Source organism: Apteryx mantelli, chromosome 20 (assembly GCF_036417845.1).
Source record: "Apteryx mantelli isolate bAptMan1 chromosome 20, bAptMan1.hap1, whole genome shotgun sequence".
NCBI classification, from domain to species: domain Eukaryota; kingdom Metazoa; phylum Chordata; class Aves; order Apterygiformes; family Apterygidae; genus Apteryx; species Apteryx mantelli.
In genome coordinates this window covers 13,285,990-13,302,945 of record NC_089997.1, presented here as the reverse complement: position 1 = coordinate 13,302,945, position 16,956 = coordinate 13,285,990, and the positions used below count along the sequence as shown (strand labels likewise).

Genomic DNA, 16,956 nt, shown 5'->3' with positions numbered 1-16,956 from the left:
ACACACAAATATCCCTCTCTCTCTCTCTCTCTCTCTCTCTCTCTCTCTCTTTCTGCTGTAGGTGCATGGAGGACAACAACGTCACCTCCTCGAGCAGGTAACCTACCCTCCTCCCCGGGGCTGATCTCTCCAGGGCTGGGTTGTGACCTGCAGCCCGAGGGAAGGAACTCTGTGCTGGGGTGTGAAGCCCCAGAGAGGAGGCCCTGGGGTAGGAGCGGGTGTCTTTGGGGAGGGTTGTGATTCAGCCAGCAGGTGGGAACTGCCCTGTGACCCAACCCTGTGCCTCCACCCCCTGCTGCCATGTGTGTGTGGGGGGGGTCAGGACTGGGATGTCCCTGGACCCCCACCTCCCCCAGGCCAGGGGCTGCCTCGTCCATGTCCCTGCCCATGCAGATCTCACCCAGGGCCGTGCGAGGGACAGCGGGAGAATCTCGGTGCCTGTCATCATCTGCATCATCCTGGGGGCCCTGCTCTGCCTGCTGCTGGCCCTCCTGGTGGGGCAAGTGCGAAGTGCCAGGGCTCAGCGCAGAGGTGGGTCCTTCCCCATCGGTCCCAGGGTGGGCGATGCCTCTTGGCAGCCCCGCGAGTGCTGTGGGGTTTCTGTGAGGGGCACAGATGGAGCTGGGGTGGGGGTGCTGCCTCCTGCCCTATTCCCTGCCCCTCCACTGTTAGGCTGTGGGACACCAGCAACCAGGGGAGAAGAGAGTTCAGATGCAGGAGGAGATGGTGGTGGGTGAGGAGAGAAATGGCAGCAAGGGGCTGGGGGAGATGGGAGCAGCAGGAGACATCTGAGGATGCTGCTGGCTGTGCTCTGGGCAGCGCTGGAGGGGAGGCTGTGGGGCAGGAGCGATGCCAGGAGGAGCCCAGGGCAGGGTGTCTCTCAGTGCAGGTGTCCGGTCCCCAGGCTGCTCTCTCTGTCCAGCCCTGCCCACCCATGGCAGGGCAGGGCCGTGTTATGGACCCATCTGGCAGAGAGCAGGGAGCCCCCGGGGAGAGGAGCCACGGGAGCTGCTCCAGGGTCAGATCAGGGACCAGACTCAGGACCAAAAGGGGCATGGCGCTGTCTCTGAAGGGACAGGGTGAGGGTGACGTTGTCCCAGACCATCTCCACAGGGATGTTGCTGTCACTGGGGACGTGGCAGTGGTGCTTGGACAGAGCAGTGGGGCTGGGCTGTGGGGTCAGTGCTGGTCTGGCCTGGGAGGAAGGGCTGGGTGACCACATCGGAGTCTGGTCTCCTGTCTCCACGTCCCTGTGCCAACCCTGCCTCTGTCGCCAGGCTCCAGGAGGTCTCTGGAGCCCTTCTCTGAGGCCGTGTACCAGGAGATCGACTACAGCTTGACATGGGAGAAGCAGGCGATGTTCGGTCGCTCAGGTCGGTGTGGGTCCACTTTGGAGGGAGCACGTCTGCAGGGCCCTTTCCCCCAGCCCTGACCCAGGACAGGACCTTGGCAGCCCCCATGCCAGTGGTCCCCATAGCGCTGGGCCACGGGGTCTGTGGGGAGAGCAGCCCAGTGAGGAGCTTCCTCCCCACCAGCTCTGCCCATCCCAGCCCGGGGCACAGCTCCTCCCTGCCTGCCGGGATGCCTGTCCAGGGTTGTACCTGGTGGGTGAGGGAAGGGGCTGTCCCAGGGCAGCTCCGAAAGGCCCTTTGAGATGGGGTTTGTCCCATGGGAGCAGGACGAGCCCCGAGCCCTCCTCCCGCACAGTCCCTGCTGTGTGGGTCCCCGTCCCCAGCAGTGCTGGCCATGAGCAGGGTCGGCAGGGCTCACCCCAATAACACCCGCTGCTCCTCTCGCCAGGCTCCTCTTTGGAGGGGTCCCTGACCAAGCTGCAGCCCGAGCCTGGGGACAGCGAGGAGGAGGATGATCCTGGGTCAGCACCAGGTAATGGAGGGTGAGGCAGAGGAAGGGTTGGTCTCTCCTCCCTGTAGCTGTGTGACCAACAGCGTTGTCACTGAGTGTCACCATCAGGGTGGGGAGGAATCACCCTCGGGAGCGACTCCAGAGCCATGCAGAGCATGTGAGGGTCACACATGCCCGTCTGAGCTGGGTGCCTGCAGCCCTGTGCCCTGCGGGGTCGCAGGGGGACTTCCCAGGCTCAACCTGTCCCTGCCTCCAGCAGGCCCTGAGCTTACCTCAAGGAGCCATGCCTCAAGGCACCAGCGTCTCCACAGCCAGCTCCGGTGCAGAGCCCAGCACTGCCGACCCTGTGGCTGGGTGAGAGGGATCCCCACTGCCATATGCACGCTCCCACAACCCTGGGGGAGGTGGGACGGATGCTTAGTCTCCTGTGGCCCTGCCAACACCAGTGTCTCAGCCCTTCATTCCGGCCCGTCCTTCCTTCCTCCACTCTGCAGGAGGGCTCTTCTCATTGCCACCAGCTCCCCTCTCCTTTCAGATGTCCCTGTCCTGCCCAGAGGTGACCCAGCAGATGGCTATGATGATGCCAGGGAAATCCCTGACCCCGGGGAGGATGTTGTTCCTGAGCAGCGAGACTGGGAAGTGCCCAGGGAAGCAGAGGAGGGAAACAGGCCTGTGGAGGCGCAGAGAGGTGAGGGGGAAGTGCAGTGCTGCCGGCTCCTGGGATGCCGTCCCCAGTGCCCGGAGAGTCATTGTATACTGAGAGCCCGACCTCCTGGGACAGGGAGGCAACCTGCGCCAGGAGTTTTCCTGGTGGGGAAACTGGGGTGGGATAAGGGGCTGGACATCTCGGGACAGTAAGAGGAGGGAGAGGAAGGGGATTTACAGCCCAGGAGGGGCACGTGCATGGGGCCAACTGCAATGCACCGGCCTTGCTGCTTCCAGAGGGGAGCCTGCACTCCTGGAGAAGTGATGGGGCCCCAGGAGCCAAGAGAGATGCCCCATCCCTGCTCCCCACAGACACGGGGTACGATGATGCTGAAGAGGCAACTCTGACACATCCCCATGAGGACACCAAGGCTGAGAGACTGGACCCTGGTGCCCAAAGATCCCTGAGCCCAGGGCCAGGAGAGCCCACCCCTACCATGCGGTTGGGTGCACCCGAGACAGAAGAGAGGTCTGTGCAGCTGGGAGAGCCATGAGTGCCAGAGACAAGGCCCCCTTCTCCCACTGGTAGCAGAAAGAGCTGGGCATTTTGTCTATTTTTATTCGTCTACTTCTATGCCATGCATTGGTATTTGTTCTTATTAAAACCATTTGGGAGTTTGATCCAGAGCTGGTGCTTCCCTCCCCAGGTGTTGGGGTGTCTCCCCGAGGCTGATCAGGGAGGGCGAAGCACCAAGAACCAGCAGTGGGGAAGGGACACGTCTCGGGACCAGCGGGCTCTGAGACAGGCTGTGCACCTGCAAGTGCCCATGGACCCTGGAGTGCGGGAATAGTGAACAGTCCAGCTGGAGGATATTCCTGCTGGCAGAGACATTTCCATCCTGCAAACCACACGCAAAGCTTCCAGCCAAACTGGGTCTCTCTGCAGGGTCCCGTAATGCCCCTCTGGGCAGGGAGGTCCAGTCCCCTCACCCCGGGAGTGCCCCTGCTTGCTCTTTTCCCAGGGGCTCTGCCTGGACCACCCTGGTCCCAGGCAAGGATGCCACCACCGAGAGGCACTGACAGGGTTGGTCCTGAGCTGTGGCCCCACAGCAGTGAGCCTGGAGGTGACAGCAGAGCCCTGAACACCCCAGCCAGCCCCAGAGGGGCTCATTGCCTGGGGATCACCTCCCCACAGCAGTTGGGAGGCAGCTCTGCTTCCCACTGGCCCTGCACATGGTGCAGAGCAGCTTGTTGGGGTGCCGGGTCTGGGATTTCCCCTCCTGTGGCTCCGCGGGGTCTCCCATTTCCAGGGGCTGCTCCTGGCTCCCGTGGCCCTCACGGACCCCCGAGCACTCCTGGCACAGCCCAGAGCTGGCTCCTTCCTGGCAGGGGCTGTGAGGCACCAGGGCTCAGGGAAGCCCTGGGACGCCCCCCTGCTCCCATCCACCCCCACCCCTCTGCCCTCCCGTTGATGGGCTGCAAGGGCAGAAGAAGGAGCTGCCTCAGCTGGGGCACCAGTTTGGGTCTGTGCAGGGAATATCTGTGTGCAGACACAGGGGACGGGAGCAGTCAGTGACAGGAGAGGACATTTCCTTCAGCAGGGTGGGAGGCAGAAGAGGAAGAGGGCAGTGGGCTGGAGAAGGGACCACCACAATATGCGGGCTCCAGCCCAAAGTCACGATTCAGCCCCTGACCTTGGGACAGGCCCATCCCCGAGGATGCTCACAAGGGCATATTTCCATGGAGAGAAGATTTCATGTCCACTCCTAAAGCAGGTGCCGATGGGAGCTGAGAGGGGATCCCTGGTCCTAGGCCGGGTTTTAACCAACTGTGTCCCAGCGCCCACAGGTGAGAAACCCCTCACACAGGAGCTGAGTGGGGAGGAGGGTTCAGCAGCTGTGCAGCATCTGGCACCCAAACTGCCCTCCCTCCTCCAGCCGGGGGGGGGGGTCTCCGCACCCTGCTGTCTCTTCCTGATGGATTTCCCATGCCACACACTGACAGGCAGTGGGGCTAAGGCCAAGCACACAAAAACACACTCCACCTTCACCCTGGCTCGTTTCCTTTCCTGCACTGAGCTGACACCTGAGCTAATTGGAGAGATCTCCTGGAATGGGGAGGAGTCACCAAATGCATCTGTGTCTGAATCTATATGATCTATACCTATATGTAAAAAACATTGGGATTCTGTGACTAAACTGGCAGTTTCTAAGAGTAGCATTTTTTTCCTGCTTTAACTTTCCTTTCCTACACTGAAATTATGTTCCCTACTTTTTCCCTTGCATTTTTCTCTTTCCTTCCTTTTGTCATCCCCCCACCCCACCACTTATGCATCCATCCTCCACTCATTTACTGATTTCAGCCTTGGCAGGCACAGGAAAGCATGGGGCCACGTGACTGCCATCAGCTCTCCTTGCCCAGCTGCCCCAACACAGCTCGCCTCTCCCCCGCAACAGGCACCATCAGGCCAGGAGACAAAATCAGACGTCTCTGCCCAGGGTCTGGTGCCTCTCTCAGGGAGGCAGAGGATAACGTCCCCAGCCCCAGTGCTGCCCAGCGCTGGCTCTGCTTCGCAGGAAGGTTTCAGCTCTGGGGCCCAGGAGCCAAGCCACAGCCCGGCAGTGGGGCTGTGTGAGCACCCTCCATCCCCCCAGCTGGGGCAGGGCAAAGCCAGGCTCCCTGCTGGGAACAGCCACAGCTCGGTAGTGCTGCAAACAGCAGGATCCTGCCCTCCAGGAGAGGAAGGAGCCAGCGGCTGTCACCAGCACCCTCTCCCTTAGCAGCATTTTCCCGTGTTGTGCTGGGAACTCCTCCAGCCCCAGGCCCTGTACTGACCCTCCATGGGCAGCAGCATGTCCTGTGGCTGGGGATGTCTTGGCTTCTCTCCAGGACAGAGCCCTGGTGCTGGGGACCTTGCAGAATGGCTGGGCCATGTGTGCAGAGCTGGGAAGGGATCACGGAAGGGGCCTGGACCCCCAGCATAGGCGTGAGGGAAGAGTACCAGCACTGCTCAGCAAGAGGTCTCAGACATCTCCGTCCCACTGGCCTCAGGGCTCAGCCCCAGCAGCGCTGCATGTGCCAGGGCAGGGGGACACTGGGGCGCAGAGGGGCTCTTGCTCTGGGGCAGACACCTCCGTGCTGGAGCACCCGCTCTGCAGGGACCTCGTCCTGCGCCAGGTGCCCCTAACCAGCCTCTTCTGCCCTGGAGCTCTGCCCACACCAAGCTGTGGCAAAGATCGAGCTTTACACCTCAGGACCATAGCGCAGTGTGAGCAAGGGCCGGATCCTGCCCCTTCCCCTTGCTGCGCCCAGACCAGCCGCTCTGCCCTCAGGGCTGGACAGGGGCCCTGCACGAGCCCTGGGCTCTGGGACTTGCGCAGCCGCGAGGAGCACAGGGCTCAGCTGGCGCTTGGTGCCACGTCCAGCCCTCGGCTGTGCTGCAGGAGAGCTGGGCTGTGCCGGCCCCGCTCAGGGTCTGCCCTGCCCTCCTGCCCCTTCCTGGGAACACGGCCCTGCTCAGCCTGGCTCTGGCCCCACACGCACTGCTCTCTGCCAGGGACACCCATGGTGTCACCAGCACAGCCCCAGGGCGGTGGGGCAAGGCAGGGGTGACCCTGGGGGCTCTGGGGGGAGCTGGGGCTCAGACACCACCTCTGTCCCCAGGACCTGGAGCCTCCCTGCTGGCAGCCCCTGCCCTGAGACAGCCCCCTCCCTCCCCAGCCCCTGGACCATCTCTCCCTGTGGGAGATGCAGGACTCAAGCCTGAGCCCAGTGGGAGTGGGGGTTTCCTGTGCGGCAGTGTGCATGGGCATGTGGTGCCCACGTGCATTACCCACCTCCATGGGGGTCTCACTCTGTGAACACCCTTCTCCCATAGGCTTCCCACAGTGTGGTTGGGGACGAGTGGTTCCTCCACCATGAGGTTAGCACTCGCTCAGCCAGTCCTGGGGCTGCATCAGGCCCTGCCCTTCCCCACAGGGCCATGTGGGGCTGGGTTCAGCCCTCACGTGAAGGACAGGCTCTCTCCGAGGGCTGGAGCACGGACCTCTCTGCTCAGCTCCAGAAACGTCACTACACTCACACACATGGACATGGGCCAGAGATGGACAAAGAGTGACAAAATGAAGACATGCCTGTTCCATCCCTCGGATGATGTTTTTGGCATGCCCAGATGTTGTTTGCCAGGTCCAAATCTCTCACCTTGGCTGCAGGAAATGGCACGCCTGCTCTGAAGCTCCATGCAGAGCCCACAGCAGGGGCAGAGGGGCACAGCACAAGTGCCTGGGTCCATAACCAGAAGATGATGGATCAAAATGATTTGTTTGCTTCACAAACATTCATAGACAAAGTGTTTGTTAAAAAAAAAATTGATTTGGCTCTTTTGCTAAGATAATGCTCATTTGGGGAATCCAAACCTCTTGAACAAGATTGCTTGGTTGCTGTCCAGCTGTTGATGGTATTCTCTGTCACAAGTGTCCTTGCAATAGCATCTTCACCTGGGTCAGGGGACAGTCCCTCAGGGGGGGTGTTTCAGTGAATCCTGATAATCCAGCTGGCCTGTGGTCCCATGTAACCACTCCAGAGCATGCACGATCCACTCCCATTGATATAGGACTATATTGGATAAATTTGAATGTCATCCTTGTATCACAGGCATAACTTCAATTCCAGAGATCTCACCACACTGCAAAAGAAGTGACATCCTCCTCCCAGTGTTGTCCCCTTCTACCTGCCTTCCTTCTCCCCTCTCCCTGAGGTCTCCTTTCGGCTCGGGGGAGTTTTCTGATGTTCTTGATGACCTCACTGCACCTCCCTGCTGACCTACATGCTAATGGCCAATCCAGCCGATGCAAGGAATTGACCTCACAATAAACATCCAACACATCGCTCTAACTCATCTCTCCCTCTCCCCTCCCCTGAGCTCTCCTCTCCATGGGGAAGGTTTTCTGACCTGCTTCAGGACCTCACAGTGCCTGCCAGCTTACTGTCCAATCAGATTGCTGCAATAGAAGTGACCTCACAAACCAGCTTCCAGTCACACTACATTTCCATTTCCCTGGCCCTGCCCCCTTCAGGAGCTCTCCTCTCTCCTGGGGGCTTCCTCCTGCCCTTCATGACCTCACAGTGCCCACCCACCTGCCTGCTGCTGACCAATCAGGCTGCACTCATAGAGGTGACCTCACAATCACTATGCCAGCAGTGTCATGATCATCTGCCTCTCCCTCCTTCCTCCCTCCAGGCTCTCACCTCTATCTCATGGGCTTTGTCACGCCCCTGATGACCTCACAGGCCTGCCCCCCCTGCTGCTGGCCAATCAGCTGCTGTGAAAGGAGACACCTCACAATGAAAGCCACCAATGTCACCTTCACCTGTCCCTTCCCCCGCCTCCTCCCAAGCTCTCCTTGCTGATGGGCAGCCTCTGTGATGCTGTTCATGACCTCATAATGCCGCCTGCCCACTGCTGGCCAATCGGGGAAGTGTAATGGAAGTGACCTCACAACCAACACACCAGCCATTGTGCTTCTGCCTGACTCTCCCTCTCCTGCTCCCTCTCCTGCTCCCACTCCCACCTCCCCAGCTGCTGAATCAGCTCCTGTCACCTGCAGTGACCCCAGTGCCTGCTCACCTGCTGCTGGCCAGGAGTTGCTGGGACAGGAGTGACTCACCAGTGATGTCCCAGCTGGCACCTCCACCTGCCTCCCCTCTCCCCTCCTGCTGAGCTCTCACCTCCAGTGGTCAGGTGCATCTGATGAGCCTGATGCCCTCACAGTGCCTGTCTGCCTGCCCAGGGCAATCCTGATGCTGCAGCTGAAGTAACCCCCCAGCCAGCATCCAGTCCTCTCACCTTTATGCATGCTACTGACTCTTGTCTCACAGGGCTGCCATCTCTCCTGAGATGCATTTGATGACCTCCCAGCTCCTGCCTGTTTGTCTACTGCTGGCCAATCAGGTTGTTGCAATAGTAGTGACATAATGATGTCATTTCACCTGGGCAGGCTTTCTGATGATCTGCCTGGGCTCTTTCCACATGGGAGGCTCCACTTCCCACATGACACCCTGTCAGGGGGCAAGCCTACAAATTTTGGAGAGGAGCAATGTACCCTGTTCCCAGCCCTCACCCTTGTTGCGGGGGAATGGAGATTCAGAACAAAAGCTCCCCTGGAGATGCTGGGGATTGAACCCAGGAACTCCTGCATGCAAAGCAGGTGCTCTTCACTGAGCTACATCCCCTAAAAGCCTGTTGAGGGGTGGGACATACTCTTGTCCCATGATGTGCCCCTGACAAGCACAGCCCTGTTGGCCCCTGGTGCCCTGAGAGCCTCAGCAGAAAGCAGCATTTGAACCCTCCTGCTGGGCCACAGGCTGGGATGAGGGAAGTTGAGATCACCATTCAGCTGGGACTGGTCCTGGAGCAGGGCTGCACCATGGAGTGCTGCCCCATCAACATCTCTGCAGTTGATGGGGGCAGGAGGAGACTCTTGCTGTAAGTGCTGCTCCCACACTCTGGCCCTCCCAGAGAGGGTCGATGGAGAGGAGCAAACCCCTTCCCTGAGTCACCTCTGCCACCCCGTGCAGCACTGCTGTGTGCGTCACACCTGTCTTCAATGCTAGCAGCAGGAGCAAATGGGGTGAGAGAAATGCCCTCCCCAGGGTGATGTGCCCACAGCTCCAGTTACCCCCTGGGGTGTGCATTGGAAGGGCCATGAAAGCAGGCAGGGCCGATCCTGGGCAGGGAGCTGCCCACAGCCCCTCACCTAGGTATTAGGCCTCCCTCTGCACTGCTCTGCCCACTAGTACCTGGCAGTGGGCAAACGGCAGTGTGTCCTTCCCTGGGGCTAGGGATGCAGCCCCTTCCCTGGGGCTGGGGACGTGCCTGGGATCAGGGACATTCCCATTCCCGCAGCACCAGGAACTGGACACTGGAGCTGCCCCAGGAGAGCACCAGGTGGGGGTCTCTGTGGCGCAGCAGGTAGCGCATTTGGCTGTTAACCAAAAGGTTGGTGGTTCGAGCCCACCCAGGGACGTTGCCCTATTGGTGGGGTGCCTGGGGGATTGTGCTGCCCAGCACCCTGGGTTTTGCTCATAGTCACCATGTCCCAGCTCTGGGACAGCAGATCTGCTACTGGCTGGGACATGCATCTTGCTGTGGGACGTTCTTTCTAGACCATGTGGTATGGCCAGAGAGGCTGGAGAGCAGCACGGAGGATGTACATGTGTCCTGTTGACCCTGAGCTGAGCTGACTTGTCCCATCCCCTTGCCTGATGGGAAGGACAGAAGAGGGAAGAGTGTGTGTCAGTGCCAGGTGGTTGTGTCTGTACATCTCATTACTGAATGGGGAGAAGGGAGGGTGCAGTGCCATGGGGCAGGGAAAGAGCCCAGCTGAGTGCCCGCTCCAGAGACTGTGTGGGGACCTGGGAGTGATTCAGACATCTGCCTGATGTACAGACAGCTCTGCCAGAGATCCCCCACCCTGTGGCAGGGTCAGTCCTTCATCTACCCCAAGCACAGCATCAGGGTAGAGGACAGCGCTCTCCATCCAGGCTGTGCTTGATCCTTAGCCTGACTCCTTGGCTGGAGAGAGGCTGAGTCTGGAGACAGAGAGGGATGTCCTGGGTCGCAGTCGCAGCTGAGCTCCTGATGGGACAGCAGGGTTCAGCAGCAGCAAGAACTGCCAAGACGGCCAACGCAGCATGTGGGGCTGCAGGAGCAGCGCTTCTCCCTCTCTGTGGGGACAGGGGGCTGCAAAGTGCTGCAGCTGGGCTGGGCAGGGCAGCCTGATGGGTGAGTACATTTGGGTAAGGAAAGGGGGGTTTTTTTGTGCCGTGAGCTGGTCCTGAGGGGATAGAGAACACAAAAGCAAGTCTGTGTGCAATATTCAGGAGAAGTATTTTTTTAAAAAAAAAAGAAAATGTGGAGAGCAAAACTGCCTGCCAGTCTTTGATCTGGGGCTGCTGTGAAGTCATGGTTTTACAGGCAGCTTTTAGCCTCCCTGCTAGACCCCAGGGGAGTCACTGCCTTTCTGCCCTATCTTGCGCCCTTTCAGCAGGAAGGAGCTGATGCAGAGGGATGTTCAGTAGGGGTCCCAGACAGGTCCCTCTGTGCTCTTCCTCACACTGAAGTCCCTGCTCCCTGCGCAGCTGGTTAAACAGCCCCCTCCCTGCCACTCGCATTCAGCGCTTCTCCCTCTACATCTGCTGGGCCAGGACGCCAAGGATAGACCCCACTCTGCACTCTGCTTTGTCTCTTGGCACACAAATCCCATCCTTTTCCACAAATAATACAATCTTTCTCCCTCGCAGGCCCACTGCCCTTCGGAGGGCAAGGGCCAGGCTGCCTACTCACCCCTCCATCTCAGTCGGACATCTCCCATAGCATCGCAAATGAGGGGAAGAAATTGCCATGGGCAGAGCAGGAACTTTTAATGCAACCCTACTGGGAGGTTTGGCAGGTCAGATCAAATGACCCCAAACACCCCTTAGGACCTCAGCTTTTACTCTCAGCATCAGTGTTCATGGCCTCACTTGACCTTCCCCAACACCTGGCAGCCCAACTATGGGACTTCTTTAATAACGCTGGTACTTCGCTTGGACCACAAGACCCCTTCCTCATGGTTCCTTGCCTCTTACGGATGCTTCTGGAAAACAGCTCCAGAGGAAGCAATGGGGTTTCTTCAGATGAGTTCTCCAAAAGTGCTCTTCTCTCTTCACTTGCCTTGCTTCAATGGGCAAAGGGCAGTGTTCCCTTCCTTGGGGCTAGGAATGTGGCGGGGATCAGGGACATTCCCATTCCTGCAGCACCGGGGACTGGATACTGGAGCTGACCCAGCTGCTCCAGTTTGTGCTTGATCCTGGCCTGACCTGTTGGCTGGAGAGAGTTGCTCTTCAGCAAAAGGCACAGGAAAGGGAAACCTTCCCAGGGCTTCAGATCAGAGGAAAGACAAGAATCCCCTCCCCCATTACTCTGAAGTGATATTCCACCTGGAGGGCCACAGAAAAGAAACAGCAAAGATTATTACTGGCATCTGGTATTTTCCAGTGTGCAAAGGTCATTTCTCATCCTCCCTTCTGCCCCTTGTCTTGAGCCTTCCTGTTAGTGCTCTTATGCCCCTAAGCTAATACTGGCAGGTCTGCAAATTGCATTTTTGATCTGACCAATGAGCTAAATGATCACTGAGCTAAACAGAAACTGTCCATCTCCTATCCCTGAAAGGCCCAGCAGGTACATTCCCCCTAGAAACAGGGCCAAAGGGGAGGTGTTCTTCTGAGGTGTTTCCTGAGAATGCAGCAGTGACAAATGCATTGCAAAACTAGAGCATGACCCGCACCTTTTAAAGCAAGGCTCAGACAAGGTCGGTCAATGGCCAAATGAACACGCAGGAAGGGGTCTTTCATACTCACTGCCCATAGAACTGCGCTTTTCCACAAGTCCATATGGCACAAGGAGGACCTCACTCAGTAGCACGTACCTCTCCTGGCCACCTCTGGATTCTTGTAACCAGTTTCTCAGGTGGCGGCATGCCTTCAGCACTGCCCTTCCTCCTGCCTCGCTCCACCTTCCTTGAGCAGCTCCCTTGGATGCCTGGGAGCACGCTGAAAATACACATTGTGGGGAGGTGGTGTGAGCACAGGGGGAGTTTGGTCTCCGTCCTGTACTCACAAGCTGGGCAGAGACAGAGATCACCCCCAGCTGAAATGCCCAGGGCTGCATGATGTGCCCGCAGGAATGCTCAGCATGCCCAGATACAGGCTCTGTCTTGATGCGGCAAGGAGAGCAGCAGGGTCCTTTACAAAGACAGCCTCTAAGACACACGTCCTGGCTAATGTATTAAACACTGCTCGATGGTCCCAGCTGCTGTGTGTTTAGGTATGGAAAACTGATTGTTCCTGGAGACCCAGTGTCAAAGAAGGAGAAAGTGGTCAGGGGTGTAAAGGCATTCCTGCCATCGAGGGATCAGGAGTCACTGTGACATGTGATAAAAGACATTCAGAGCTGCTATGAACCTTGTGTCCAGAGGAAACATCTCACCCAAACAAACACATGGGTCCAGGGTCACCCCCATCCATTCCTCCAAGGGTCTCACCTGCCATGAGGCGCTTTGCCCTCAGCTTTCTTCCCCTTTCCTTTCTGCATAGTCGGAGCTGTTATTTTGGCTGGAGAATGCCTCCCTCTCAAGAGGAGGCGCTGGGCAGGAAGATTTCCTGTAAGCAGGAGACAAGAAAACACCTCAGGATAGAATTGCAGAGACCTTTTGAAAAGGAAGGATATGCAGATCTGATCAAGCCTGTGATAAAACTGTCAGGCCTCCAGCTGATTCCTTTTATGCCTTGTTTCCTGGGTGGTCTTTGGCCCTTCCGGACACTGGCTTCTCTCTTTTAGTTTTTACTGTGCAACATCATTTCTTGTGGTACTGTTTTTTCTCTTCTTTCATGTTCTATCCTAGTCACATTATGAAAAAGGAGGCTTGCTGGGATGTACTGGTGAATGAAGAGAGTCTCTCTGGGGGCAACAATTTCACACAAGGGGAGCAGATCCTTCGATCTGTCTACTGATCTCATATGCCTGCAGTTCCTCTGTTGACACAGTCAACCCAAAGGCACTTTTTTGGGGATGTTTATGAGAAATTCAGAAAGAAAGCTTAGAACTCCATGTTTTGAAAATGAAAGGAAGTCTTGGCATAGGTTACCAGACTTTGTACCATCTACTCAAGGTGACTCTTCCCACCACTTGAAAACACACTGATTCCATGAAAGAGCTCAGCCCCTCCATTACATACAGCTCCAGGCACAATTTAGGACTCACATTGCCCAAGGACAGTTCTCAAGTTTGCCTCCCTTCTGCACCAATGCCTCAAAAGGAAGAGCAGTTTGCAGTGCACGCCAGGGCACTGAGTCCCGTGGAAATGGGGGAAAGTTTAACTTGGAGGTATCAGCTGCAGGTGGGAGTGTTGGGCTGCCCCAAGGTCTTGTTCCCTCAGGAGTCACTGGAGATTTCCCATATTGGGTAAGCAGCATCACCTCTAGTGCCTCATGCTACCTGAGACATCCCACCATCACCTTGGCTCCAATGCCCTGCCAAAGAGGACAGAGGGAGAAGACACAAACCCCTGCCAGGAACCAGATGTTTCATTACCTTTCTTGACGCTGGTGTCATCTTTTTCCATCTCTTGTTCCCGTGTCGGCTTCACAGGTGCCATGGGTGGTTTTCTAGCTGTACTCTCAAGCTTGTATCTGGAAACAGGAAAAAGACACCAGTCTAAAGGGAGGGCACCACACTTCCTTTGCCTCTTGGGTGAATAATGAGGACACAGGGGCATTTGGGAGCTACTGGGAAGTCCATCTTTTTCCAAAGCAGAATATGAAGAATACGCCAGATGCTGGAGGAGTGCAGTAGCAAGCTGAGTGACATTGTGAAGACCTCCAGCACCTGGAGGGGCATGAGCTTCCTCATCAGGCCCTTTGAGAGCTTTCCTAGCCTTCCTATGAGAAAGCTCATTTTAACCCAGATCCTCTGTGCTGCCGTTGGGACCATCTCCCTTCTCCTGTTCATGTTCATGTCCAGGCAGAACACAATAATCTCCTTTCCTACAGCTTTCCAGCACCATTTCTAATTCCCATCTCACCCTCCAAATCACTTGCAGGCTCTCCCAAGCTCATGTCCATCCATCTGTAAAAAGGAACCTCCATCTCCCAGACAAGTAATGGAACAAAACACTGAGCATGAAGGGAGCCAGGACAAAGCTCGCCAAAACCCCACTGGGCACACGCTTCACTTTGGCCTAGATAGGCCTCCCACAAAAAAACTTTTGACCCCAGAAAACACATTCAGGACACATTTGATTCATGCAGGTCTCACAGAAGACATGAAAATGTCCCAAACCAGCAACTAGTACAGACCTGCACTTTGATGCACATTTCAAAGAGTTACTCTCAAGTGACTTTCTGAGCAGCCCTCACAAGTACTGGCAACACAATGCTACTAAACATGCCGTGAGAACCTGCTCGCTTGGCCACCCAGGGGCTAAGAAGCAAACATACTCACTCAGGAAAGATGATAACATGACCAGAATGGGTCTGAGAAGCAGCGGTTTTGGTGCCTGAGAGGACTGAATCCCTCATCTCTGGCATCTGCAAGATGAGAGACACGTGTGAAGTGATGCCAAGAAAATTATCTCAGTGCTCACAAGGGCAGCAAACTTTTCCACTGCTCAGAGAAGAAGCTGCCTCACTGAAATGCTGAATTTCTCCACTCCTCTCAACAGTCCCTCAGTTATGCAGCACAGAAGCTGGAGAGAAATTAATGAGAGAGGGTAAGAACACAGTCAGGCTTTTTGCAAGGCTGAGAATCCAGAGACTCAGTCAGGAGACTAGGTCTTTCCTAATGCAGAAGCTGATGGAGGCAAGCACACGAGAAGGCATTTCACTAGTTGGGATTCCTGGCGGCTGCGTTTTCCCTGCCGGCTTGATGTGGGGTTAACCACACAGTCTCTCCTAACATTCAGACAACTGCCTCTGCACCATGGAGGAATGGAGAGGCAAAGCGGGTAACAACTGGGAGGGCCAAACTTCTGGGGTGTGTTCAAGGGGCAGCTGCTCTGGGACCCACTGCAACAAAGGCTGGAGAAAAGGCCCTGGCCCAGAGAATGGACTGAAAAGACATCACGGACTAGGACAGAAGGAAGAGACAGAGCTGGGAAGCAGGGCTGGCCTACAGCCTGCTTGCATCTCTGCCTTAACCCTCGAGGGGCTCACCTCAGCCTGCTTTCACATCTCACCTTTCCAGCGGCACCTGAAAGACCAGCATGAAGGACAGAGCTGCACTAGAGACCTGGGGAAAGACACTGGGCTGAAATGATTCTCTCTGTGACACACTCGCTGCGAGCAGATGCACACATTAGGACAGAAAGACCCTCTTCATGCTGGTGACACTCCAGGGCACTGGGAAGAGCTGGTCAGCACAACTAGACCAACATAGCAACAGCAGCAACAGGGGGCTGGTCCCATATGGGCCTTCATCTGCCTGGGCCTCTGCTTCCTGCCCAGAGACTGGGGTCAGCAATGATCCCTGCAAAAACAAACCTACACAGACACAGACCTAGAAACGCTACAGAGCAAGAGCATGAGAGTGATAAATATTCTGACCAGCTGCCATATGGGAGAGATGAAACACACTCAGGCCCTCCAGCTTCAAAGAGAGAGGACTGAGGTCAACAGAGAGTTCACAGTGATGTCTGACATCCCCACTGGTCCAGTTAAGGGGAGGAGGGATCCATATACTATTTCTCACCACACCAGAGCTCAAGGGCATCCCATGAAGGGATCAGGCCAAGCTTCCAAAGGGACACACAGAAATATTGTTACACAGCTTAAGGGCAAAATGCTGAACTCACTGCCTTACCATCTCAGGCACAGCCAAAGGACACATGGGTTCAAATGTCATCACTAAAGGGCACTAAACCATGGCTTTCTGGAAGGAGGGAAGTCTATTGGGAAAAAACACACAAGACCTGCCCTTTCCTTGGACTTTTTTCCCTGAGCACATGGGAAAGGGCTCCTGGGCTGGATGAATCTTTGGGTGGACCCAGCACAGTTATTCCCGGGGTCGTCTTTGTTGCCAAATCCTCTGAATGCTCAAGACAAACTGTCTAGGGAGCTGGCATTACTCTAGGCCAGGACCGTCCATGTCCTTAAACAGGTCATGGCAGGCTAATAGAACTGCAGTCACTCGTGATTTAAAAAAGGACTACAAGTAGTGCTGGAGAAATGGAAAACTTACCCCAAGAAGATCTTCTACCAGCTGCTCTGTCCCATTCAGCCTTCTCAGAAAGTCTCTGTAAAATCTAACTTTCACATCTACTCCTTGAATAACAAGCATGCCAATGTCCTTCAACACAAGGGCAACATTCTTCCCACTCTCCAGGCAGCGGGAGAAAAGACGCATGGTCTCTTCTATGCAAGCCTCCACTGTTTTCCGAGGAACAGAGATGTCCGATGCTATGCGAGCATACTTTAGGGGCTCGGAGAGCTTATGACCGAGGAAGCAGAAAAAGAGGAACAAAGTCACTAGTGGAGCAGTTCAGCAGGCTAAAACAGAGCATCAGCAGCTTTGAGGTCTTCAAGCAAGACACTGCTATAGAGCTGTCTTCTTTAACATCTGGTAAAGCTCCTGAAGGAATCTCATGTCATCTCTCCCTAGGAGAAGTTCAAAGCACTCTGCAATGCTTTCTTCCCTACAGAGATCGAAAGAAAGGGCCATAGCCATCTCGTATGAACATGAGGCACGATGGCAAGGCAAGGAGAGGAGAAAGGGGGCCAGTTCCCAAAAGGGCGGAGTGGGTGCCAGGTACTTGTGCTCACACTCCGTGCATTCCAGGTTGGGAGACATTTAGCTGTGCCACATCACATGGTGAAAGACAGAAGGGAAACACAAGCATTGCACTACACCCCTTC

At 56.3% G+C, this 16,956-nt stretch overlaps 1 non-coding gene and 1 pseudogene across 1 annotated transcript; both read left to right on the top strand.

Annotated features, from left to right (window-relative positions):
* LOC136993807 (antigen WC1.1-like) overlaps positions 1–7,835 on the top strand; it is a 1,003,008-nt pseudogene extending 995,173 nt beyond the window's left edge.
* A 1,625-nt stretch (positions 7,836–9,460) lies between these two features.
* TRNAN-GUU (transfer RNA asparagine (anticodon GUU)) lies at positions 9,461–9,533 on the top strand. Its single transcript has one exon. It is a non-coding gene; the product is annotated as a tRNA-Asn (tRNA).
* Positions 9,534–16,956: the final 7,423 nt, after the last annotated feature.